At 30.9% G+C, this 27,144-nt stretch overlaps 4 long non-coding RNA genes across 15 annotated transcripts in view; 2 read left to right on the plus strand and 2 right to left on the minus strand.

Moving 5' to 3' along the window:
* The window catches only part of LOC127070106 (uncharacterized), an 83,896-nt gene extending 58,448 nt beyond the window's left edge, over positions 1-25,448 (plus strand). The window contains exons 1-6 of one of the 5 annotated variants that reach the window (XR_007784105.1): positions 17,164-17,622; positions 20,873-21,759; positions 22,010-22,331; positions 22,421-22,595; positions 22,679-22,862; positions 22,940-25,448. This is a non-coding gene — a long non-coding RNA (uncharacterized LOC127070106). Of the gene's footprint in view, positions 1-17,163; positions 17,623-20,872; positions 21,760-22,009; positions 22,332-22,420; positions 22,596-22,678; positions 22,863-22,939 lie in introns of those variants that run through there. The other 4 variants (XR_007784102.1, XR_007784104.1, XR_007784101.1 and 1 more) reach the window with 4 other exon arrangements.
* The window catches only part of LOC127070118 (uncharacterized), an 89,593-nt gene that overhangs the window by 41,707 nt on the left and 20,742 nt on the right, over positions 1-27,144 (minus strand). The window lies entirely within an intron of this gene.
* LOC127070212 (uncharacterized) lies at positions 1,037-6,021 on the plus strand. Of its 3 annotated transcripts, none has more exons than XR_007784357.1 (4): positions 1,037-2,202; positions 2,609-2,664; positions 2,756-4,792; positions 5,332-6,021. It is a non-coding gene; the product is annotated as an uncharacterized LOC127070212 (long non-coding RNA). The 3 variants fall into 3 exon arrangements; XR_007784355.1 differs by having other exon boundaries at positions 2,756-4,463; positions 4,550-6,021; XR_007784356.1 differs by having other exon boundaries at positions 2,756-6,021.
* On the minus strand, positions 8,300-19,328 carry LOC127070093 (uncharacterized). 6 transcript variants are annotated; one of them, XR_007784030.1, is made up of 7 exons: positions 16,998-17,014; positions 15,773-15,899; positions 15,128-15,417; positions 14,815-14,986; positions 14,547-14,729; positions 14,264-14,467; positions 8,300-10,768 (listed from the first exon to the last, which is right to left on the minus strand). It is a non-coding gene; the product is annotated as an uncharacterized LOC127070093 (long non-coding RNA). The 6 variants fall into 6 exon arrangements; XR_007784029.1 differs by lacking the exons at positions 8,300-10,768; positions 16,998-17,014 and adding an exon at positions 19,312-19,328 and having other exon boundaries at positions 11,672-14,467; XR_007784028.1 differs by lacking the exon at positions 8,300-10,768 and having other exon boundaries at positions 11,672-14,467.

The raw sequence follows: 27,144 nt of genomic DNA on the forward strand, positions 1-27,144 counted from the left end.
AAGCCTTTTAAATGCTACAGCAACTACTCCTAAACGCAACAAAATAATAATTAAAATGTTATGAATCAACAGAATCAATTTCATTTTTATAATATAGAAATGAAATTTTCTACTAAATCTAATCGTGTTTAAACCGTTTGTATTACTTGTAAAGCTGTTCTCTGGGACGTATAATAGCTAGGGATTATTTCGCGTATGACACACATTTGCGTATTACTGGATCGAAAATCACAGAAGGAATGACTTCCCCTGGCGAAGTTAATCTCATGTCGTCCCGTGAGACCAAGCTTTCTAGATTCTAATTCTCTAACTAGAACGCATGGGGATAAAAAATTTCCCCTTTTCTATAATTATGTAATTATATATACTTTATTATGTTATTATATATACTCTTTGTTCAAAGGAAATTATCTCATGTATCTTGGAATATCCTAATGAGAATCTTATATATATCTTATAATAGAATCTAATAATAATTCGTCTCTTTTTTAATTAAAATAAGCACATAAAACTGTAATTACTTGTAATATAATTAATTATTATAATAATAATTATTGTAATTATCAAGACTAATTCCTATGAAATTAATCGGATATTCATATACGAAATTCGCAATGTTTCTTCTTTCGTAAGTCCAACTTATACTTAAAAATAGTATTCTAATATTATTAGTTACTAATGGTATCACAATTTTCGTACCATGTAAATACTACGTAATTCTTATCGTCAACAATTCTGTCGTAAGAAAATTTTTTCGTCGAAATTTATATCTACTTCCACATTACTTGAAAACATTTTCTCGAAATATTACGATCTTTTTTTTGTAAACAAATGCATATTGCTCCAATTATCGAAGAATTCATTTCTGTTATTATACAATAATAAAAAACATGTATTCGGAGAAAATCTTTCGTCATATTTCTTTGCTTCCTAATATTACTTTCTTACCTTTCACGTATTTTCCCTCCAAGAGAACCACACAATTAGTTAATCAAGAAATGGTCAAATTACCAGGATATATGAAAAGAATATCAGTCGGTTTTACAAAAAAGAAGTACGGTCACAACGGTCCGAGGGCTTCTCTGCAATGGCACGCGAATACGCCTCGTACGATGCAGTGATATTTGATGGAGTAAACAAGCAATCATAAAACTGAGGAGAGATTTTCGAAGCTAAACTCACTTCGCATTGAAACTTCTAGTGGAATAGATAGATAACTGGACTAATAAGTCAAAAAATCAGAAAAGTAATATTCTTTTGGTTTATATCCTTTCGTAATTTCGTAATATACAATTTGAGACTACCAATCCGTTTACTTACTTATTTCTTTTATTTATTAAGAGAATGGCAAAATTTCCAAACACGAGTGAGTTTCGTATCATAAGTAATACCGAAGAGGAATTTCAAGTAGACATTTATACGATTAGAAAAAATGAATATTAATAGGGAAGAAAACGAGAGAAGTGATAGTGATGACATCAAGCAAAAAAAACGGAGAGATCTCATATATACTGCGAGGGATGATAATATGGAAAGAGAATTCATTCAACATTTATCATAGACATCGTAAAAAATTATAAAGGACAAAATTATGATTTTGAATAGGCGCACATAGAATCTAACACTGTTATAATTTTCCTGCAGCTTAGTAAAGATCTATTATACTTCTTTCTAGCCATCGTAATTCGGTCAATAGATTTCAATTCGGTCAATGTCAACATTCTCTTCGCACAAAATAAATAAATATGAATAATTAAATGTCAAAAAAATTTTCCTACTCGGGAAGTAGATAAACGCAATTCGATTTTTACATAGTGAATCACATGTGGAATCAAATGGGGAAAAAAGAATCAAAAAGAAAAAAAAGAAATAAAAGCAAAAAGGAAAGTTCCCGTAAACGGTAGTATCGATCCAAAATTATTGCTAACATTATGAAGAGATAATCGGGGATATTAGCTTCGTGAATATATAGAAAAGAGAAGGTTAAACGAAACAGCGCATGCTCGAGTCGATATAAGAGATGTTGCTAGCCATCCGCGGAAGTTGAATAAACCGTTTATTCCGTTTCGAATCGTGCTACCAGCAAGTTCCTGCGAGTGTCCAAATAATATTCCAAACAGAAACGAATCAGAATAATATATAAGCTCCTGACCAGTGAAAATAGTGGATAGTATCTAGAAGATTCTGCAGAACACACTATCGGTTAGTAAAATGTTATTTGAATTTTATACCGTTTAATATTAACGTTTTATACTGTATTTTATACAATTTTGTGTTCAATGCTATACTGCTTATATTATACTATACTTTATAATATACCATCATATGGTTTTATAATATACTATAGAAAGTTGTATATCTTATTATTATTTTACACTATATATTACACCGTGCAGTTTTCTTGGGTATATTATTGTATAATATTATACAGAGAAAGTATTATAATTCGAGTTATTTGAACGAAAATTTAGTGAAATATTTGGAATAATATAAATATCACTTGGAATGTTAAATTTGAGACTCCTTTTCTAATTATCGGATTGTTATAAAAGGGTGTTTCGATCTATGAATCGTAATGCTTCATTAAGTACTACTTGTTTTTTTACAGATAGTTGTAAATGTTCTGATTATCAATGGAAGCACAATTATATTCCCTATTACTTAGTAAGTTCATTACTTTCTGTTTAAAATTAATTTAAATATTTTCTCTTTTATCTACAACGTTTCTTAATGGAATTTTCTCTATTCTTTTCAGTCGAAAGGAACATTCGATACATCCATTATTTCATATATGTATCGATTTATATTTATATATATGTTCACTTATCCATCTGTTTTTTCTATAATGCCTTACTTACGATGTATATATTAGAGGCAAACTACGAGCGCATATATTTATATTTTTATCTATTATTTCGTAAATTATCTGCGCTGTCTTATTAATTAAGAAGGAAGTAAATAGATGTAAGTTGAAAAAGAAAATTGAAAGATAAGAAAGTGAAAATAGATATTTAAATTCAAGAAAAAAAGAAGCGAACGAGTGTGTATTAGGAAAGTGGATCAGTTGATATCGAATTCACATTTTCATATATTTGTTTAGGATACATCATTTGTAATCAAATTATTGATAAACATTTACTTCTTCGGAATATGAAGACAAAATTGGCGAAAAAAAAGAAAATAATTAAAAGTTAATCGAAAACTTGGAATAATTTATTTTTAATCGAGGCAACATCGTGTCCAGACCAAACTTTAAGAAAGAAAAGATAATTAACAATTAAACCGTAGTACCTGAACATTGGCTGCATATTTGGATTCGATAATGGGATTCGCTAATAATATTCATTATTTTCTTGGTAAGTTGCATCTTATTTAAATTTTATAGTATCTAACGCGAAGATTAATTTTCATAAGATTTTGTTCTGTATATTGCATGCTATGGACAATAGGTTAATTTTATATCCTATCTATAAGTTATATTAGAGACGCTACGTTATGCATTATTTTATACAACTTCATATCCAATACTACGATATATTGTTTTATAGTAGATTATAGAAAATTGCGTAGTTTCTTATTATTTCTTCATGCTATAGTTAACTTATTTTTATTATTATTAGATACTATATTTTACGTGTGAATTATCTTTTACTTGTTGCATAATTTTGAATTATTGTGTAATATTAAACCGAGGAGAAAGGCTAATTAGGGGTTATCGGAATTAGGATATTTCTTTTTAGACATTTATACGATCCAATCGTATAATCGTATATAGAGCCAACTGTTGCGCATCTGTTTGCTATTCCGTGATATTATTCCGTATTTGCTATTTCAATGATACTACCTGTTGAAGAGTCTAACAAACTAGGTGAATTGCTTGTCTGAAACTAGTAATTGCTTGTTTGCCGGTCAGCTAATCAATTAGAATAGAGATTCATGATTCCATGATAAGAATACAAAGAGACGAACGTAGAGACGACGTGTCTTCCGGAGACACATATCCGCAACCGAACCGATTTCCTTTACTTTTGCGATGAGACCTATTAGTTTTCGTTTTCAATTATTATACTATCAGTTTGCGTGAATCTAAAGTTCATTTCAGAATGTTTTAAGGAGATTCTGACATTTTTTCTGATAAAAATAAAATTTTGAAAATGGACTCAAATTTTTGCATAAATAATTTGGACGCTGATTAGGTATATTAAAAGATTAATTGAATATTTTTTATATTTTCGGAAGACTGAAGTATGTTTAACAAAAAAAGATATTTAAGGCATCAAAATTTTTTCAGGATCAATATTTATTAATGTCAATATGAAAATCATTCCATTGTAATAGTTCCAATAGAACTATTCGGAAGGAGTAAATTAAAAATATTTGAATGTTCATATATGTGATATATACTATTGATATTATCGTTATTGACATCAGTATTCATATAATGGAGCTTCTCGGAAAAATTAGTAAGACAGATCTATCGAAATAATTATATCGATCTTCGTTTATATCAGTATATGTGTACGTACTTATTTCTAATTTTTGTTCGTAGATGATTGTGATAATTGTTCCTTTTCACGTAGTAATTGTTTCACACGATCGAATCGACGGAGGAAATATAGAAATTTGCATAAAGAGAAATAGAAGGAAAAAGGTTTTTGATGCGGTGTTACCACAGATTGTTGAAAGTTGATATTCTATATGCAAGTCGAAAAGAGTCAATTGCAGAACAGAAGGAAATTATTAGAGAAAAATAATAATGGCTGCTATATACATCCATTCCTGGCAAACTACTGTAAGTAATTTTTCATTTTCTTCATTAACGAGTAATAATTATAATAATAAAATTTGTGAAAATTCTGCTTTAGTTTTCTAATTGGATCATTTTGTAGTCTCACTGATATGGAGACAATGATCACAGCGATTGGCTTCCCATATCATGTTGCATAAAACCAGAGAACTTTAACACTTTTGATCCTAATGGTGCATACGTTGGTGTTTTATTAAGGAAACTTAGTAAAATATTTGCAATAATATAAAAACACGTTTGGATGTTAACATTTAACAGTCTCCTATTTTAATTAATTAGGGTTATTACAAAAGTGTATTTCATTCGATCAATAGCGATAGGATACTACGTCTTAAGAGTTATCATGAATTGTACCTTCCAAAATCTTTAATAATAATAATTTGCTTAATTACGTTTATTCATAGAGGGAGGCACAGCCATTTTCGCTAATTCATTACATTTTTTTACAATTACCTTAAAGAAAAACTTATTCAATTTTTTCTTATGTACACGTAGGTGAATGTAATTTTCTTCATTCTTTGCAGGCGGCAGCGAAAGAACTTCGATGTTTATTCGTCGGAGTACAAAAAACTGATCTGGTAACTCGCAATCTAAAAGTCCAAGTCATTCATTTGTTGATTTTACACGCTACCAACAACTGCCATTTTTAAATTTAAGTCTAATAGAAAATAAATTAAAATTGTTTGATATACCGTCTGTGTTCCATAGCATGTAATGTTTAGCGAAATCTACTATTGCTTAAACAGTGAATAGTTTAACTCGTCGTACATTTATATCGTTTAAATGAGTTTAAAATTATCAAAAGTATTAAGTTTGAAGTTTTCACCTTTAAAAAGTGAGAGCGAAGCGTCAGTCATTCCAATGTTCGTTTTTATTGGCATCACACGCAGCTACGAAACTCAGATGCAAGTATTCCAATATGAAAATCATAAATTATTTACATTTTAGCTTAAAATTATTTTATGTTATTCGCGCGTTACGATATTCGTAATGTTTAAGCGAATATACTATCGTTTAAATATTACGGTTATGAAAATAATTCAAAGGGTTAAAAAGTGCAAAGGGTTAAAAAGAAAAATAATTGTTACAAAGTAGCCTGAAAAAAAAAGCAAACAAATATGTATTCAGAAAGTATTACAATTTCATATTCTCTATGTTTGCGGTATATGTAAACTGGATTTTTGATTTATATTTACTTTTCTCTTAATTTTTCAGAAATTCTCTCAAAAATTTATTAATCCTGCTCGGAAGAAAGATAAATAAGCATAAATTTTCATTTCTTGAATGAATTCTGAATACCTATTTATTTGCTTTTTTCTTTTGTTCTTTTCTTTTTAATTAAAATTCCTTTTTTTAATTTATTTTATGGTTTAATTTTCTTTTTAATCGTAAATTGATTTACATACTTAGAGATGCATACGCCGAGATAAATAGTTTATCATAATATATTAAATATATATGTTGACAATTATATTAATATGTATGTATACAAATGTATTTAATTGTTATACTATTATGTTATATGTGTGTTTGTGTGTGTATGTTTAAACACACATACACATAAAGTCTGTATATAAGAATAAGTGTTATACGAAATTATCGCTAATGTAAATTTTAACAGTATGTAATAAACTTAAAGGCAACTACAAAAATAGCTCTACATCCCTGTATTATTAATTACGTTTTACGCAACTGACTGTAGAAAAAAAATTATCCTTGACAAATGCATTCAGATTGATAGATCGAAACAAAAAAAAATAGTAATATGATTTATTTTAACGAAAGCATCTTGTTTAAAGTGATATGTACCATAGAAATATCATTATGCCGCCTGATCGGGGGCTTATGTATTCTTTTGGATTTTCCCTCTCTTGAATCTTCCAAGAACTTGCATGGAAGACTACTAGATTCAGTACCAACATCTTTAATCCGTTTCAATGAATACAATAAATTCAAGTATCAAATCAAGGTTTTCCTATCATTTATTTCTGTCATTATTTTTCATTCATTATCGAGATATTATGTCATCCACGGTTATCTCATTACAATGCTGCCAATAATTTTGAAACGAAACTATCGTAAATGGTGAATTTTTTTTTGTTTTTTCGTTCTTTTCTCTTTTTGAGTCCATCTCTGCTTTTGATTCCTCCTATCGATCATCCTCCATAACTATATCTTTTCGATTATTTTACTTTGTAAAAATTTAATTTTGCTTATCTCCTTTTTGGGGAGTGAATATTTTTTCGCATTTATTTATTGATATTTATTTATTTTTCGTGAAAAACACAATGACATTGCCTAGACAATAGGATTCAGAAGATTCTATTCAGAAGGAAAGATTATTTCATGGAGAGCTATTTCCTATAACATTTATAAATTATGCTTAGCGCCACGTCGATCAGTTAGTCGAGTAACGATAAATAAAAAAAAGTATGATAGATCTCTATAACGTTAGGCACTCTATTATATCAGTATTATATTATATCTGTGCTTATCGAGAAATGAAATCATTCGGATAATGCATTCGCAAAATACAAATATTATTTTACTAGAAATACAATAAAATCACTGCTACACTCGGTTATACGTAATAAATAATAAATGATTGCAGAAATATAATTTTTTCATAAGAACTAACTAGTTTAGGGCATAACATACGCCATATAGCGCAATACAATATACGCAACCTTGTATATAGTGCATAATTAGCTCATTCTTTTGTTCTTCGCTCGGAAATAAATTTTCAGAAAAATCTACTCGCTCGTATGAAAGAATTGAATCAGTTACGTGGTGCATTGCTTTGCAAAAGACTTAACTGGCTAGTTAAATGATGCAGTTAAATAATAATAATAAAGTAATTGAATTATATAGCTTATCGTATTATTCAATTGTCTAGTCGCTTTGTTGAGAGGAAAACAAATTAGAAAATTCCTTTTCTTTTTCTTTTTTTTTTTGAAAATGAGACAACAGGTGTGCGTACACACGCACACAAGACCGCGCACTCATTCCCGGCCACTTGACTTGCGCAGATAAGCGCGCACCACATCACACGCAGATGGAGAGAGATAACGAAGGTTTAAAACGACGGTACTCGACGATAAGTAAGGGAGAAAATAATAGGTATATTCTCTATCATTAAATCCCTATTGAAACGTATCAACAGGGTAATTCGCGCTACGCAGCAAATTACTTCGTCCAAATCGCAATATTGTTTATATCAGTACATAGCCATGTACTTATTTACAATTTTTTGTTCGTGGATGATAGTGATAATTGTTCCTTGTCACGTAATAATTGTTCCACACGATCGAATCGATAAAGGAAGTACGAAAATTTACATAAAGACAAAATAGAAAGCGAAGGATTTATGCTTCATTGTGTACTATGCACCTCTCGGCAACTACCCAAAATATCTTGAATAAATTTAAATCTTGTAAAGAATAATAATGCTTTACTTTCAAGGAATAAAGAGGGTAGAAATGATATAAAGTGTTAAACGGATATTTCCTTTTATTCGCAAGATTTAGTTTCCGATGCGATGTTACCACACACATTGCGAAAAGTTGATGTTCCTTACATACACATCGAAAAGAGTCGAGCGCAGAATTCAAGAAATCATTACAGAAAAATATTAATGGCTACTATGTACATCTATTCCTAGCTTAATTACGTTTACTCATAGAGAGAGATACAAATATTTTCGTTAGTTCATTACATTTTTTTACAATTACCTTAAAGAAAAACTTATATAATATATTTTCTTATATACACCTACGTGAATGTAACTTTCATTCTTTGCGGGTGGCAGCGAGAGAGCTTCGATGTTTATTCGTCGGAGTACAAAGGAAAACTAATTCGGTAACCGTCCAAACTAATCATTTATTGACTGTACATGTTGCCAACAACGGCCATTTCAAAATTCGAGTCCAACAGAGAATAAATAAAAATTATCTGATATTCCGTCGGTGTTTCGTGGCGTGTAATGTTTAACGGAATCTACTACTGCTTAAATAGTGGATAGTTTAACTCGTCGTACATTTATATCGTTTAAATGAGTTTAAAATTATCAAAAGTATTAAGTTTGAAGTTTTCACCTTTAAAAAGTGAGGGTAACCGTCAAAGTCATTCCAATGTTCGTTTTTATTGACATTACACGCAGCGATGAAACTCAGATGCAACTATTCCAATATGAAAATCATAAATTATTTAAATTTTAGCTGAAAATTATTTTATGTTATTCGCACGTTACGATCTTCGTAATGTTTAAGCGAATATACTATCGTTTAAATATTACGATTATGAAAATAATTCATTTGTCGATTCTATTATATCTAAAACATTAACTTGAAATATTATAATTATTACTATAATAATAATAATATTCAGTTTATCAAAAATCAAGCAAAAGCATATCAATTCTTCGTTCTTTCGGTAAAAAGATGAAAAGCACAGAATGATTTCTATTTTGATATTATTCCGTATTTACCTTTTATACTCGGCGTCCTTTCGAACGTTTGGTAGCAGCAACAGGGCGGTATTAACGTCGCACAAACGTGGTATATAGTGTAACATATTACATAGTCTCACTTTGGTACACCAAGGAATATATGTAGTGGTATTTGTTTTATCTGAATTTATATAGATCGAGGAACAAATTTCTTGCAAAAGAAATCAAAATTCTATGAAAACAAATGATTCTGATCTTAATTCTTATTTTCAAAATGAGACAACATGTGTCCGTTCACACGCAGATAGAAAGACACACGTATTCCCGTCCACATGTCAGTGCACAAAAGCGTACACAAGAGCACACGTGCATGGAGAGAGGCAATAACAAATCTTTTAATCCGAGAGTAATTAACGATACGTACATGCATTTTCAGTAAGACCCAATCAAAACTTACTAACAAGAGAGTTGGGATTACACAGCAAATTAATTCGTTCAAATTTCGATATTACTAAAAAACGTACACTAAGTATTATAAATATTTTTCTAGTACATATCGTGAATACTATATGAAGAATAATTTGAAACACTGAACTCAAAATTTCTTCTATTGGGATATACTACTCAATTTAAATTGATGAAATAACTATGACGTAAACATGGCCTTAACATTTCTCGTATAATTTAAAAATATTCTCGGGCTAGTATTGTTATCTGGAAAAGCGGTGAGTCTTTATATCGTTCTCGTAGGTTTACTTATGATAGATGATAAACTTTCAGTTCCATCTTAATTTCACTTTGATTCATGTTCCACATGGAACGTCTGACAATCCTTCAACGGTCCTTTCGACTTGAACCTAGCTAAAACTCCCCATCCATGGATTCTTTGAAAAAGGTGTATTCATGAAAAAGGTCTAATCGTACCACTATTCGAACGAATAATGTTACGTCGAATTAAAAGGGATTGGTCGAGAAATTCGTTTCCTCCGAACACATATCCTTTTCGGCCGATTAACAAAAAATTTTAATCGACCTGCGTAAAGCGCATTCAAATGAAATACGTAGAGAAAAAGACGATGTAACGGAAAAAAAATGAATATGGAGAAAGATTCTCTCTGAATTCATATTCCTTATTATTGCGTAATACAGGAAAAGAAATGATAGTTTCAAGAGATAAACAAAGGATAAATTAATTCTTATTGATAGTCATTTTTAAGTAGATAAATAAAAAAAATTAATTGTCAATAGTCAATATTCTTTAATTAATTTCAAATTATAAGCTGTGAAGGAAAAAGAAAAAAAAAAAGAAAAAAAAAGTAATATGCCGAATTAAAAGATATTGTTCCTTAATAAAAGAGAATCTCAATACCCCTTAATTAATTTCATTTTCGACCTTTCCGTTCGTCTGAGCAATTAATGTGCGTAAAACGTAATAACCATAACTGCCCTGAACCCTTTCGGACGTTAGCTCTCAGCAAATCGATGGTACTTTATCGAGCAAACGTAGTTCACATCTGAAAATATATATCATAATTTTAAAAGCACATAATGTATTATAGAGATGCTTGGTTTATATGAATTCGTAGATATTAAAGAACATATTTTGTTATAAACAGACCAAAATTTTATCCTTTATTATTTTCTACGAAATCTATGATAAGTTTTGAAGAAAATTTTTTACATTTGCATCTCTTTCATCGATGAGATCTCTTGTTTTTTTGCTAGATGATATAACTATCACTTCTATCGTTTTCTTCCGGATTAATATTTATTTTTTCTAACGTGGCTGTATAAACGCCTATTTGAAATTCTTATTCACCGCTTATATCTTATATCATGAGACGTGTGCGTATTTGGACATCTAGCCGATCTTCTAATAAAAAAAAAAACAAATATGGAGATAATTGCATTTTACGAAATCACGGAATGATACATAATAATAACATAATACTTTCCTAGTTTTCTGACTAATTATTCGAGGGATCTATTTATACTACTCGAAGCTTCAGTACGAACTGATTTCAGCTTTGAAAATCTCTTTCTCCAGTTTTACGATCGCTTGTTTACTTCATCGAATTTCGCTATATATACAACTTCTTGTTATTATTCTCCTACAGCGAAACAGAGAAGGGCTCATATTGTCGTGAAAACACAACCCACGTTCTCTTTCGTAAGATCGACTGATATTCTTTTCATGTAACTTAGTAATTGAACGATCTTTTGATTTTTTTTATTGTGTCATTTCAATAGAAAACTTCAGAAAAATATGTATTTCTCAAAAAGTTACGGTGGAAACAATGGTTCTTCAATATACATTAAATTCTTTGCAATATATCATTAAATAATTCTGAGGTTCTCTCGAAGAAGAAAAAGGAAAGAAAGTAATATTACGAAAAAAAAATAAATATGAGACAGGATTTTATTCGAAGCAATATATTTTATTACTATTGCGTAATAAAGAAAAGGATGTCTTTGTTAACTTAAGCAATAGGTATGTGTTTACAAGAAGGAAAGATAACATTGGATGCAATGTTTTCAAAGAATACCAAAGAAGATATACCTTCCGACGAAGAAATATTTTAGAAAAGAAGATTTCACAAAAGGAATTACGTAATACGAAAATAGTAGTATCGTCCATATCCAATAGTAATGGAACACTATTTTTAAGTATAACTTGGATTTACGAAAGAGGAAACAAGAATTTTCGTACGTGAGTTAATTTAAATACTTTCATAGCAATTAATTCGATATAACGTTAATAATTGAAATAATCATTAATAATAATGCATTATATCATAATGTAAGTAATAATAATTACAGTTGAAGGTGACATTTTCAAATTAGAAAACCAAACTTTCTGGATTTTAATTCTCTAATTAGAACGCAAGGGATGAGAAATTTCCCCTCTACTGTAATTATGTAGTAACAGTAAATATAATTAATGTACACGCAAAATAATCTCATGAATCTGGGAATCTTTCAATGAAATTGACAATTATTCTGATCTTCTTTAACTGAAATAATCATAAAACTGTAATTATTTATAATATAATTAATTACTACAATAGTGATTATTGTATACTTATGAAAAAGAAGTACGTTCACAGCGGTCTGGACGCTTATCTAATGTGCTTAAAGAGAGCGATAAGAAGGATTTGTTTGTAATAGTACATGAGTATGCCTCGTACGATATAGTGATATTTGATGAAGTAAACAAGTATTCATAAAACTGGGGAAAGAGATTTTCAAAGCTGAGCTCACTTCCTATTGAAACTTCGAGTAGTATAAATAGATCCCTCGAGTAATTAGTCAGGAAACCAGGAAAGTATTATATTATTGTTATGTATCATTCCGTGATGTCGTAATATACAATTTGAGACTACCAATCCGTTTACTTATTTACTTCTTTTTTATTAAGAGAATCGCAAAATTTCCAAACACGAGTGAGTTTCGTGCTGTAAGTAATACCGAAGAGGAATTCCAGGTAGACATTTACACGGTTAGAAAAAATGAATATTAATCCGAAAGAAAACGATAGAAGTGATAGTGACGACATCCAACAAAAAACGGAGAGATTTCGTACATAATGCGAGGGATGATAATGTTGAAAAAGAATTGATTCAACACTTATCATAGACATCGTAAAAAACTATAAAGTACAAAATATTAATTTTTTTGCAAAAATATACGATCCTCCATGTCTACAAATTCCCCTGTTAACGAGTATTGATCGGAATTTAACGATCTGCGCGTACGCAATACCTTCTCTCATAGCTACTGTCCAGCCTTATCATATTAAACGATTTATTATTACCTCCATCCGTGCACGTACGCGTTTACGTACGCGAGTCAAGTGGGCGGGAATGAGTGCGCGTGTCAACGTACACTTGCTCCCTTATTTTGAAAAGAAGAAAGGTATTTCTTCATTAGTCTTCCTTTCATCAAACAAAGCAGACAATTCCATAAAACGACTAGCGGAATAATTCAATTATCCATTTAGCTGAACGATTTAATTCCCTGATTAAGTCTTCTGCAGATCGATGTAGTAGGAAGAATGGATTCTTCCATATGAACGAATACATTTTTTTAGAAAATTACCTCCTATTGGAGAATGCAAAATAATAACCCCGTTATAATTCTAGTTATCTTAAATTTCCTATATTATGTTCCAAATCAATTGATGTCTAAGAATATAGTCCATAACTCTGCACAATATGTAACTGTATTGTCAAACAATGAATCTACATAGGTAATTAAATGGTACAGCTAAACTTCAATTATCTGCTTGGTCTGATGAAAGAAAAGCAAATGAAAGGATTATTTCCTTATATTCAACATAAGCCAGCAGTTAGACGCACCCACGAACACAGAACAGCATACTCCATCCCGGCCACTCGACTGACGCAGATAGATGCGCACGCAGATGAAGAGAGTTAATAACGAAAGATTTAAAAGGAAGGTACTTAATGATAAGTAACGGAGAACGTATCACGGACATTCATTGTTACTAAATCCTTTTCAGAACGAATTAAATGGGCAATTCGCGCTACTGACCAAATTACTTCGTCCAATTTCAAAATTTATGGAAAACGCTAATTAAATATTACGAATATTTTTTAAATAGATGTGAATATCATGACAAACAAATTGGAATATAAAATTCAACGTTTCTCTCGTTTTAATTATATCGGATGATTACTTAATTTAAATCAATGGAATAACGATGACGTGAACGTGGACTTCCTATTTCACGTTTAATTTAAAAGTATTCCACTGCTAGTCATTATTTCCAAAAACGGTGAATCTTTTGGTTATTCCTGTCTGCTAAATTATTCTGTATTATATACATCCCGCAGTTTCATGTCAAGTCCCCTTTGATTCTTGCCTCATGGGAAACTTCGGAGGACCTTTCAATAAATCTTTCCGAGTTCAATCGAATATACGCTCCAGCTAAAGCCGCTCACGTTTGGATCCTTTGAAAAATGTAAATCTCTCCCATTTCCTCTTACCGCTGTTCCAAGCTTCATAAAACAGCGCCATATTGGTCTTTCCAAGCTTCGTCGTCAAGCACAAATGTTTTTTCTTCTTTTTCCTCTTCTTAAGTATTCTCAATCAGATAACGCATACATGAACAATAGCTAACGATGTTTCTTCCTTGGTTAGAATTTCCAACTGCTTTTTAAACCACTCTTCTGCATTCACGATCCAATGCGCTGTATTATAACAGATGAAATTAACATAGAAAATTGGATAAGATACGTGACGAGTTACTTATATCTGATCTCTTCGTACCTCGTTTATTTAAATTCAATATTGAAGTCGATGGTTGTTATAGTATTGTTCTAGCAATAGTAACATGTTGCTTTCATACACCAGATAATTAGCTTCCTCTCTCACCAACTTGGGTTTCAGATTATTGGCAAGATTTGTAATAAACTCGTAAGCAGCATCAGCTTCCTCCGCCGTTTTTACCATCTGACACATTAAATGACGAATAACAAGTAACGCACAATTCTATAAAAAAAAATAGAGGAAATTTTGTTCATTTATTATTATTTACCTCCTCTCCTACATCAAGCATTTTGTTTCCTATATCGAATATTCTTTATTACAGCAGTTGAAAATTATACGGATTCTTGATTTATATTGAAATAATACCTTTAAAATTGCTTAAGGTAAGAGACCTAATAACCCACTCATCGATAGAAATACTCTCGTCGCCATGATAAAATCTGTGTAAAAATTCAATAAATTTTCATAAAATGTACCTATGATATAGAATTTATATTCCATATTACACTTTAGAATAAAATATCTATATCTTATCTCTAAAATATCTTAATATTTGATAAACACAGCACTGATTGATTTACCATTTAAACATAAGACTGAAGAGAAAAACGTTTTCCTTTCCTAATCTGGTTGACGGTCGGATATTTGTCTTATCCAAATAGGACATATCGTCTGATGTAAGGAAAAACAAGAAGTACCGATGTACGTGTGTTTCATTTCAGATGTCGAATGTTTAATTATCACGTTGAACGTAGAAATCCATGTATCTTCTTTGAACGTAATTATAATTCAGATATCGGTCAACTAGGCTCCTCTGCAATAATTCTGGGCTCTTGGAACTGCTTTCATCTTCGTTTAGTCTTGTATATCTCTGAAATAAATTAAAATTCTTAGATTGGTGAAGACTTAGGGTAGACGTTCAATTGTTCATTGAAATTGTCCAGTCATCAAAGGTAAATCGGGCCACGCCATTTTTTGCGATATAAAGTACATCCTACGAGAAACAAGAAAATAATAATTAGGATGTTATTGATCATAAAAATCAGTTTCATTTTCGTAATATAGTATTGAAATTTTATAATAAATTACTAACGAATACAGATAAATTTACTTTATATCGACAAGGAACAAAAGACAAGAAAGAAGGAAGAAATTCTACCGTTTGAATTGCTTGTCAGTTAGAATTTGCGACGTATGAAGTATATACGTGATAATTAAGCACTTACTTACGTATTACTCGTTCAACAATTATCGAAAGGATGACTTCTGCAAGCGAGTTCCCTTCGCAAATCGCCATGTTAGATGACTGAGGTAATTTCTGAAGCCATGCGCGATGGAAAGGGTTATTACATTCTATGCAGATAATCAATACCACGTATTACCTGATAGAAAGAGCCGAAAAGACGCGGTACGGGAGGAAATAAATTTTACAATGTACTCCCATTAATTGGACAATAATTTTTTTTTTACCTTCCATTCCTTTCTCTATTTTAACGCTTTTTTCTTTAAAATTTACATATAGAAATTATATAAATAATTTTGCTAATCGGCTATTAATTTTTTCCCGCTTCTATCGTTAAAAATATTCATCTATAAGTATTAATTTGCAGCAAGAAATATTCCTTAAAATTTGTTTCGTAATATTACGTTCTATTCTCTTTGTATTAATTAAGTTAACAAGCTTCTTTCTTTTTTTATTACATAGTGATAATGAATATGTATTACATTAAATCATTCGTATTATTTATTTTCCTTTTCGCGTAATCCATTTGAATGCGTTTTACGCCGGACAATTACAAATTCCTATCCCGCCGTCGAAAGAACCGGAAATTATAGTAGTGGGGGAAACGGATTTGTCGACCAATCTCTTTTAATTCGCCTTACTACTGCCCTCTCCAATTAATTACCATAAGAAATAATCCACCATATAGCATAATTACATATTGCAATGATTGCTTTTGTTTTGATTAATTCATCGCACTCTACCAAGGGATAATATTAAATGAAAAGGAATAAATTTTTCGTTGTCATTTTTTCATAATAAAAATATCTTGTGAACATTATTGCCGACATTTTTAATTACCACCTGACTAACTTTGGCCAAAAATGTTATTTATGCAAACAATTCTTTCTTCCAATTTCTTTTTTCATAATAAAAATTGTATAATCGGCGAAATGATCGTTATGAGAATTATCTAATCGTCTTTTGAAACTTTCAGTTTGTCCTTAAAATTCATCCAAAGTGACGTGCTGTTTTATGTTATAGGTCGAATTTGAAAAAATGAGAAAAAGAAACGTTTCGTTCGATTTATATTGTATTAGTTAAGTTTATCCACGTTTTTCAAAATTTTTTTAATGTTTCTAGGGAATAACAAAAATCATCATGCTGAAAACAATAGCAAGGCACTTCCTTTTGAAATAAAGACGGTGACTCTAACTTATCCGTAATACCTTGTATAACGTGTTCGTCAGATGTTCGATATTAAACAGAAAGAAAAATAGGAAGACAAAACTTATAATGGTCACGACGAAGAACTTTCTCGAAATCGAAATAGTTCTGTTTCACTATGCTACTCTCGAATGGTGGTACGAGGCTAGGGAATATACTCCTTTGAAAGGATCAGAAGGTAAGCGGCTTCGGTCAGAGGGTATAATCGATTGAGTCCGGAAAGGTCCTTCGAAGGGACATCCAATGGTTCGTGCGGATCGTGGGTCAAAGTGAAATTTTTACTTTAATGAGGGTATATTCCTTTGTAAGAAAGAAGATTTCTTCGCGGAATGTTTTTTGATTACATCTTGTTCCACCCTCAAAAGAATTCAAAGCAGTCGAAAAGGGAAAATGGAGATCAATCCTAACGTTAACAGTGTTCTTGGATATCGAACTAATGTTAATTTGGATAGCATTTAGTTAGAAAGTTATATATACCGTAATAATATTTATTTCAATGCCATGAGTGAGATTAGGAACGGCAAAGAAAATATTAAGGCGATTAACATTATTCCAAAAAAGATTTGCGAATCCATGTCGAAGATGAAGAAGAAGAAAAAGGTGATACAGGGGATGAAGAAGTGGAAGGTGATTGTAAATATTATGTTCACGTTTAAAAATACCGAAATGAATTTAAGATAGGTTTAACTTTTGGAATGATTAAACCTGTAGATGTACAAAAGATTTATCGACTTGTTCCAAGTTTACGTCACCTCGTCATGGTTACTCCATCAAATTAAATTAAGTAATCATTCGATTAAATTGAAAGTAGAAGAAATGTTGAATTAATTTTCTTAATTGTTTGTCCTAACATTCGTATCGTGTACTGAGAAAATATTCATAATATTTCATTTACATTCGATTAAATTGAAAGTAGAAGAAATGTTGAATGAATTTTCTTAATTGTTTGTCATAACATTCGCATCGTGTACTTAAAAAATATTCAGAATATTAATTTACGTTTTAGAGTAATATTGTAATATCAACAAATTTATTTACTGCGTAGCCAGAATTCTCTTGTTAATACGTTTTAATAGGCAATTGATGAAAATGCATTTGCGTATTACAATTTCCCATATGTATCGTCGCGTACCTTCGAATTAAACGATTCGTTATTATTTCTCTCCATCCGTGAGTGCTCTTATGCGCGCTTGAATATGCCAGTTCAAGTGGAAGAAATGAGTGCTCGCTCCTTTGAGCGTATATTTCCAGTCTGATTTTGTAGATAGGAAAAATATTTTTTCATTTGTTTTCCCCTTATCAAACCATACAGACAATTGGACGATACGACTGGCTGTATAACTCAATTAGATTTTAAATCCATTATCTAATTACCTGCACATTTAATTAAGTCTTCTGCAGATCGATGTACCACGCCTGTTTCAGTTCTTTCATTCGAACGACTGCATTTTCCTAAAAATTTACCTCTTATTGGAAAACTTAAATGAATGATCCAATCGTACTTCTTCTTATCAAATACTTGATATATTATGTTCTAAACTAGTTAGTTCCTATGGAAATATTATATTTCTGCAGTCGTTTATTTCTTTTTACGTGTAACTGAGTATAGCAGTGATTTATCATATCTTTCGTAACATAATATTTGAATTTTCCGAATTTATCATCGGAATGATTTAACTTCTCAATGAGCGGACAGATAACACTGACGTAATACTTGGTTAGTCATTACTTATCGACATAGTAGAAATCTATTATAATTTGTTCAAGCTATCGTTATTCGATCAACCATCCGACTTAAAGCATATCATAAAAGTGTTGTAAGAAGATAGCTTTTCCATAAGATTATCTTCCATTTTGAATATAATCTTCCGAGTTTTATTTTCTATGGAATGCCAACGTCCTGTTCTCGAAAAAAGAATAAATGTGGATTAGTAAATAGCAAAATAATTCGATTCTTACAAAGTAAAATGATCGAAATTTATTAGTATAAAGAGTGATCGATAGGGGAAATCAAATGGAATAAAAGATATAAAAAAAAATGTTGTGCATGGAAAAAAAAAGAACACAGTATACGGAATATTGAATAAATAGAAGTATGATTTGATAATTTTTATAATTCTCCAACAGGGAGTAAATTTTTATGAAAATGTAGACGTTCCTATATAAGAACTGAATCAGTTACGTGGTACATCGCTCTGGAAAATACCTAACAGGTTAATTAAGTCATGCATCTAAGTAGATAACTAAATTACACAGGTTATCGTATTATCGAAATGTATGCTTGGTTTGATTAGAGGAAAACAAATGAAAAAATACCTGGCATATTTTCAAGATACGCGAGAAGTTATACGCACACGCGCCCATAGAATCGCACAATCATCCCGTCCATTTGAATAAGCTCACGCATGCGCAAAAGTACGCACCCAGATGGAGAGAGATAATAATAACACGAATATAATAATAATAACACGTTCAATATGAAGGTACTTGACGATATATATAGGGGAAAATATTACGCACCTGCAGATCATTATACCTCGAATGAATCATTAAAACGAGAATGCGAGATAAGCAGCAAATTAGTTGGTCGAAATCCCTATATTATTGAACACGTACATTAAATATTATAAACATTATTTAAGTGCATATCGTGAATATCATGATAACCAATTTGGAAGATTGAACTAAAGAATTCTCCTCTTTTCAATTATATTAAGTAATTATTTGAACTGACTATGACAATCACTTTAATAATTAGTTTAACAAATGGTTTAAATAATTATTTAAGCCGGTATAACGTTGATATGATGACGCAAACGTACACTGAATATTCGACGTATAATTTAAAAGAGTTCCCTGGCTAACATTAATATCCCGAAAAACGGTGAATTTTTTAATCGTACATGCAGAATTAATCATTTTCAAAGATAAACCTTGCTGAATACCATTTCAATTCCATTTTAATCCAGATTCCGTTTGCAACAGCGAACTGTTCTTTGACAAATATCACTCAACACATTCGATTACATCCTCTAAATAAAGCCTTTTTTTAAATTCTTAAAGTTTGGATCCTTTCAATTAGATATATTCCTTTTCCTCCTATAACCCTTCGAATGTAGCTTTATAAAACAATGCCATATTAACCTCGTCAAGGATTTTTGTCACTGCCTTTATAAATGTTTTGTTTTCTTGCTGGTTAATTTCGATCATGTAATGAAGATGGTGTGGAAATCAATACTACGGTTCACGTAAAGACTAGGACGATGTTTGAACAGGAAGCGTGCTGGGTTTGAAAAAAGCCTTCTTTCCAAACCCAGCACGTCGATTGATAATATGACAAGGAAGCTCTAAAACGTTTTGGAAACTATTGATGACTTTAGATAATAGAATACTGCCGATCGATACTATGTATTTCATTATCCAAACATAAGATATATGGATATACATTTTCTTTTCTTCCTTTTTTTATATTCGAGTTAAAATATAAGGCGTCATATCACTGGCTAAGAACTGTAACAAAAAAGTAAAAATGTTAATGCACAACGCTTCCGATGATAACATCCGACAACTTCGAAATTTAAATGATTGGCACTCCATGACAGGTGAAGAATTTGAAACGATCATAATGAAATATATAATGGATCATAACGAAAAAGCAAATACTTCTCATGCTGAGAAATTCACCAATGATATTATTTTTAATATGACCAAAAGAAATAGGGAAAACAATATTTTTTGCATGAGAAACATTTCTGGTCGATTTTGACAGATAGCAATCAAAAAATGTATAATTACGTTCACAAGATATTTTTATTATGAGATAATATCAACAAGAAAACTAATTTTTTTTTTTTTAATCAGTATTAATCTTTTGTAGGGAGCGATCGATAAAGTTGAAGCAAAAGACCATGTCGAAATACGCAGATATACAAAGTCGATTATACCATATGATAATTAAGAAGGGAAAAATATTCGTCGAGAAATCAATTTCCCCTTAATCCATGTCCCATTAGGCTCTTTCGGCTCGTTAGATCGCGTAATAGGAAATTTTAATCGACTTACGTAAGTCGTGTTCAAATGAAATACGTAGGAAAAAGGTAATATCACGAAAAAAAAATTGTCTTCCCTGAATACAATCTTCATTACAACGTCATAAAAAAAGAGAGATGTGTAAAAAAAGACAGTGTTAACTTAAGTAATAGAAGAAGAATAGAAAATAATATTACGAAAAAAATTGTCAAACAATATTTTTTACTCAAAATTAATTTTTATTGATATATACTTTTAACCTCAAGAACAGGAAGAAATTTTCAAAATTCTTTAGTTCACTTCTAATTTCAGACTGTAAAAAGTAGGAACGAAAGAAGAACATAGAAAAAAAGAATAATTATTCATCGAATCAATAAATATCAATAGAGAAATTCATTTCCTCAGAGCTTATGACCTTTTCGGTTCTTTCAATCGTATGATAGGAAATATTGATTAACCTACATAAAACCCTGTGCAGAGGGTTCCCTCATGGTCGTTAGGTAAACTACCCAAAGCGATTTGTGGGGTATGAATTGCCTGTAAGAATATGGCGATAAAGCTGTGCGTCATTCCTTCGGAATTTGTCGAACTAGAAATACGTGAGCGAGTGTCGTACAAGAAATATTTGTTACGTGTGTACTTCATACGTTCCAAAGGGTAGTTTTACAAGGAGTTCAAGCGGTGGAAACAATTTCTTCGTTTTCACTAGTCTTGTGTTTCTGTTATCAATGTAAGGTGAATTTATCTGTAGGCATTAGTATGTAATTTATTATAAAATTTCAATTATATATTATGGAAATAAAACTGATTCTCGTGATCAATACCATCTTAATTATTGTTTGTTGCTTTTCGGAAAAGATACTTTACATCACTTAAAATGGCGTAATCCGATTTGCCTTCGATAACTATACATGCATACTATTAGATGAACAATTGAATGTCTATCGTAAGTCTGAACTAATCTACGAATTTTAAATTGTTTCAGAGATATACTAAAGGAAACGAAGGCGGAAGCAGGAAAAGTTCCAATAGCTTGCAAGTATTACAAAGGCCCGAGTTGAGGGATATTTGAATTATAATTCCAAACAAGATATACGAAATTTCACTACCTCGTGTTAATGAAGTATTCTATATCCGAAGTGAAACATATTTACTTTGGCCTGTTCTTCCTTATATCCGGCGATAACTCCTACATGGATAGTACAAATGCAATCAATCAGATTATGATATGAAAACGTTTTTCTGTTTCTTCTTATATTTCAGTGGAAAATCAGTCAATGGTTTGTTTATCGAATTTTAGAGATAAGGTACAAGTTTGTTGTTCTTAAATGTACTGTCGAATATAAAATCTGTATCATAGGGATGTTTTATAATAATTTATTGAATTTTTACGCAGATTTTATGATAGCGACGAGAATATTTCTATTAATGAGTTGGACATTAAGTCTCTTAACTCTAGCTGGCATATATGTATTATATTAATGTGTATAATTCAAGAACCCATATATTTTTCACCTTTGTAAAGAAGAATATTTGATATGGGAAGCAAGATGTTCGATGAAAGAGAGGAGGTGAATAATAATATATGAATAAAAATTTCAATATTTTTTCATAGAATTTTGCGTTACATGTCATTCGTCATTTAATGTGTCAGATCGTAAAAGGGGCGGAGGTAGCTGACGCTGCTCACGAATTTATTAAAAAACTTGTAAACGATATGGAACTCAAGTTGATGAGAGAGGCACCATATTATCCGACGTATAGAAGTAAACATGTTGCTACTGGTAGAGCATTACTCTAGCAACCATCGACATCAATATTGAATTTTAATAAACGAGGTACGAAGAGATCAGATATAATTAACTTGTCATGTATCTTATCCAATTTTCTATATTAATTTCATCTTTTATAATAGAGTGCATTGGATCGTGTAATTAGAAGAGCGGTTCAAGATGCAGATAGAATTTTAACCAAGGAAGGAACATCGTTAGCGATAGTTCATGTATGCATTATGTGATTGGGAATACCTAGGAAGAGGAAAAAGAAGAAAAAACATTTGTGCTTGACGACGAAGTTTGGAAAGACCATTAGGGCGTTAGTTTAAAAAGCGTCGGAAGGTAGTACGAGGAAATGGGAGGGATTTACTTCTTCCAAAGGATCCAAACGTAAGCGGCTTTAGTTGGAGGGTATACGCGATTGTACGTAGAATGATTTTTTAAGGGATCGTACGATGTTCCATGCGGGTCATGGATCGAAGGGGAATGGAAATGAAACTGAGGGAGGTTTATCATACAAAATAATTTAACATACAGGGACGATTAAAAGATTCAAAATTTTTGGAAATAATAACGATAGCAGGAGTATACTTTTAAATTATACGTGAAATAAAAAGTCCACGTTCGCATCATCGTTATTCCATCGATATAAATTAAGTAACAGTTCGCTATAATTAAAAAAGGAGAAATGTTGAATCCCATGTTTCAAATTGTTTGTCATCATATTCACGACATGTAGTTAAAAAATATTCGTAATATTTTATTAGCGTTTTTCATAAATATTATATATATACACACGGTGAGATGAACGTACCCTGAATATTTAACGCAAAATTTAAGTCTCCCGAGCTAACAGCACAATTTCAATAGGAAACTTCAGTGAAACACGGATTTCCCAAACAGTAGCAGCGCAAACACTCGATCCGCCCAAATCACTCTCTAACTGTGTGGTTCTCTCGAAGAGGAAATACGTGAAACAGAGGATGGTGAGATGAGGAAATAAAGAAATATCACAAGAGATTTTCTCCGAATACATTTTTTCTATTATCGTGCAATAATGGAAATGAATTCTAGGATAACTTAAACAATATATATTTGTTTACGAGATAAGAAGGTGATATTTGAAGAAAATGTATTTAAGGAATATTGAAGTAGATGTAACTTCCGACGAAAAAATGTTTTAACAACCAAATATTTTATAATAAGAATTATATAGTATGAAAATTGTAATACCCGTAATATGAAATAATATTAGAACACTATTTTTAAGTATGACTTAAACTTACGAAAGAAGAAACATTACATATTTCGTATATGATATTACCATTACTTTCTAGAAATTAACGTTGATAATTACAATAATTATTATTTTTGATGTTATTATTAAAATAATTTGAAATTATTAATACAAAAATCATTAATAATAATTACTTATATTATATATAATTACAGTTTTACTTGCATATTGCAATTAAAAAAGAGAAAAGTAACTGTCAATTTCGTTAGAAGATTCCAAGTTTTATGAAATAATTTTTCAAGTGCATAAAGGAAATAAAAATATAACTACATAGTTACAGGCGAGGGGAAATTATTCATCCCCAAACTAGAAAATTAATATCTAGGAATCTTGGTCTTCTAACGAGACGACGTGGGATTAACTAATCCAGGGGAAGTCATTCCTTCCGTGATTTTCGACCCAGTAATACGCAAGTGTGTGTCATACGCGAAATAATCCCTAGCTACCATACTTCCGAAAGAACAGCTTTACAAATAACAAAGACGGTTTAAACACCATTATCTCTAGTCATTCCATTATTCCATCAATCTTCTTCAAAATTTAGCAGTAGCTATTTGCATAAGATTTATTAGAAAATAACATTTCCATATTATAGAAATTACCGGATAATTACTCCAATTTGGGTTTAATACCATTTCGAATATTTGTGATAAATTCACTTGTAAATAAAAATACTTTCTTCGACTGTATAAAATCTTCGAAGATATTCAATAAATTATTATAAGGTATATAGATACGATATAGATTGTATAGTCCACATTATATTTTAGAATGAAAAATTTATCTTATGTCTAAAATATCTTACCATTCAATAAACACAGCATTGATTGATTTTCCATTTAAGCATAAATGTAAAAAGGAAAATGTTTCCATATATTAATCTCGTTGATGGTCTGGCTTGATTTGTACTATCCATATAGGACGTATAGTCGGATGTACGGAAGAACAGAAAGTGTCAATGAAAATGTGTTTCACTTTGGATGTGCAATGTTATATTATCTGGTGGAGCGTTGTTCTTCTTTGGAATTACAATTCAAATATAAGTCAATTCGGCTCCTTTGCAATACATCCAGGCTATTGGAACTGCTTTCGTCTTCCGTTGGTTTAGTATATCCCTGAAACATTATAAGATTCGTAGATTAGTTAAGAGTTACGGAAGTCGTTCAATTGTACATCTAATTGTACTGTCCTCAAAAATAAATTTTGTTTCATCCTTTTAAGCGATATAAAGTACCTTTTCCGAAATGCAACAAACAATTATTTAGATAGCATTGATCACGAAAATCAGTATCATTTCCATAATGTATACTTGAAATTTTATAATAAATCACAAACTCATGACTACTAACAAATTTACTTTACATTGATAGTATAAGCAAATGACCAATAAGAATGAAGAAATTGTTTCCACCGCCTGAATTACTTGTATAACGGATCTCTTAAACGTATGAAGTATGCACGAACGAATATTTGTTGTACCACACTCGCTCGCGTATTACTAGTTCGACAATCACCCAAGGAATGACCTGCAGCTTCATCGCCGTCCTCCGAACGGCGGTATTTATACCCCGCACAACGCTTTGGATTCTTAACCCAGCGAACACGATAGCGCCCTTTGCACAGGGTTATTACACTTGATGTAGATTAATCAATATATAGAAAGAACCAAGATGCTCATAAGTTACGAGGAAATGAATTTCTCTATTGATCTCTTTTAATTGGATGTATCATTATTCTTCTTCTTGCTCTTCTATGTTCTTCTGTCGTCTCTTTATTCCCATCCTTTTCTTTACAATTTGAAATTAGAAATTAATTAAAGAATTCTGAAAATTGGCAAATATGTTTCTTCTTGTTTTTGGCGTTAAAAATATTTATGAATGAGAATTAATTTGGTGCAAAGAATACTGTTTGACAATTTTTTTTTGGTATACTACTTTCTGTTCTTTTTCGATTACTTAATATAACAATCTCTTTTTTACACATATGTCTTTTTTTAAAACGCATTAGTAAAGAATATGGATTAATACAAAATCATTCGTCACTTTTTTCCCGAATATCATCTTTATCTCTTTTACGTATTTTATTTCGACACCATTTACGTAAGTCAATCAAAATTTCCTATTACGCGATTGAACGATTCGGAAAGGCTTAATTGGATATGGATTGGGAGGAAATGAATTTCTCGGTGAAGATAGATTTATCGACAGATAGATTTATTGAAGGGTCGTCCGACGTTGCACGAGGAACGTGGATCATAGAGACTTGAAATGAACCTGAGGGTGGTATATTTTGCAAAATGATTCAACACGTAGGGACGATAAAAAGCTCTACCGTTGTTGGGGAGCTCGAATTCTCATGGAAAGATTCATTCGAGGTAAATGATTTTCAAGTAATACGTTTTCACATACTTAGCTTCAAATACGTTCACACTGAACGTATTATTATTATCTCTCTTCATCCATGTGTGTACATTCGCGCCTGTGTTAACGTTTTCAAGTGGATGAGATGATTGTGTGATCCTATGAGGGAGTGTGGTTATTTCTCTTCTCGTATCATGGAAAGGAGAAAGGTATTTTTTCATTTGTTTTCATCTCGTCAACCCAAGCGGACAATTTAATCATACGATGACTTGTATAATTTAGTTCTCTACTTAGATGCATCATTTAAATATCCTATTAGGTCTTTTACAGAGCTGTATACCGTGTGAATGATTCAGTTCTTAGGTAGATTCGTAGGATTATATCGTCTACATTTTCCTAAAGATTTACTCCTGATTGGAGAATTTAAAAAGTTATCAAATTATACTTTTAGTTATACAATAATTCGTGCACTGCGTTTTTCTGTTAATTAACTCGAAGCAAAATGTTATATTCTTCCAATCGGTTACTTTTCATTGCGTATAACTGAGGATAACAATAATTTTATTCTATTTCTAGTAACATGATATTCGTATTATTCGAATATATTGCTGGAATGTTTTAATTTCTCAATAAGCGCATATGAAATTTAACATGGACATAATAATTCCCTCATTATAATAGAGGTTAA

Source organism: Vespula vulgaris, chromosome 17 (genome assembly GCF_905475345.1).
Source record: "Vespula vulgaris chromosome 17, iyVesVulg1.1, whole genome shotgun sequence".
Taxonomy (NCBI): domain Eukaryota; kingdom Metazoa; phylum Arthropoda; class Insecta; order Hymenoptera; family Vespidae; genus Vespula; species Vespula vulgaris.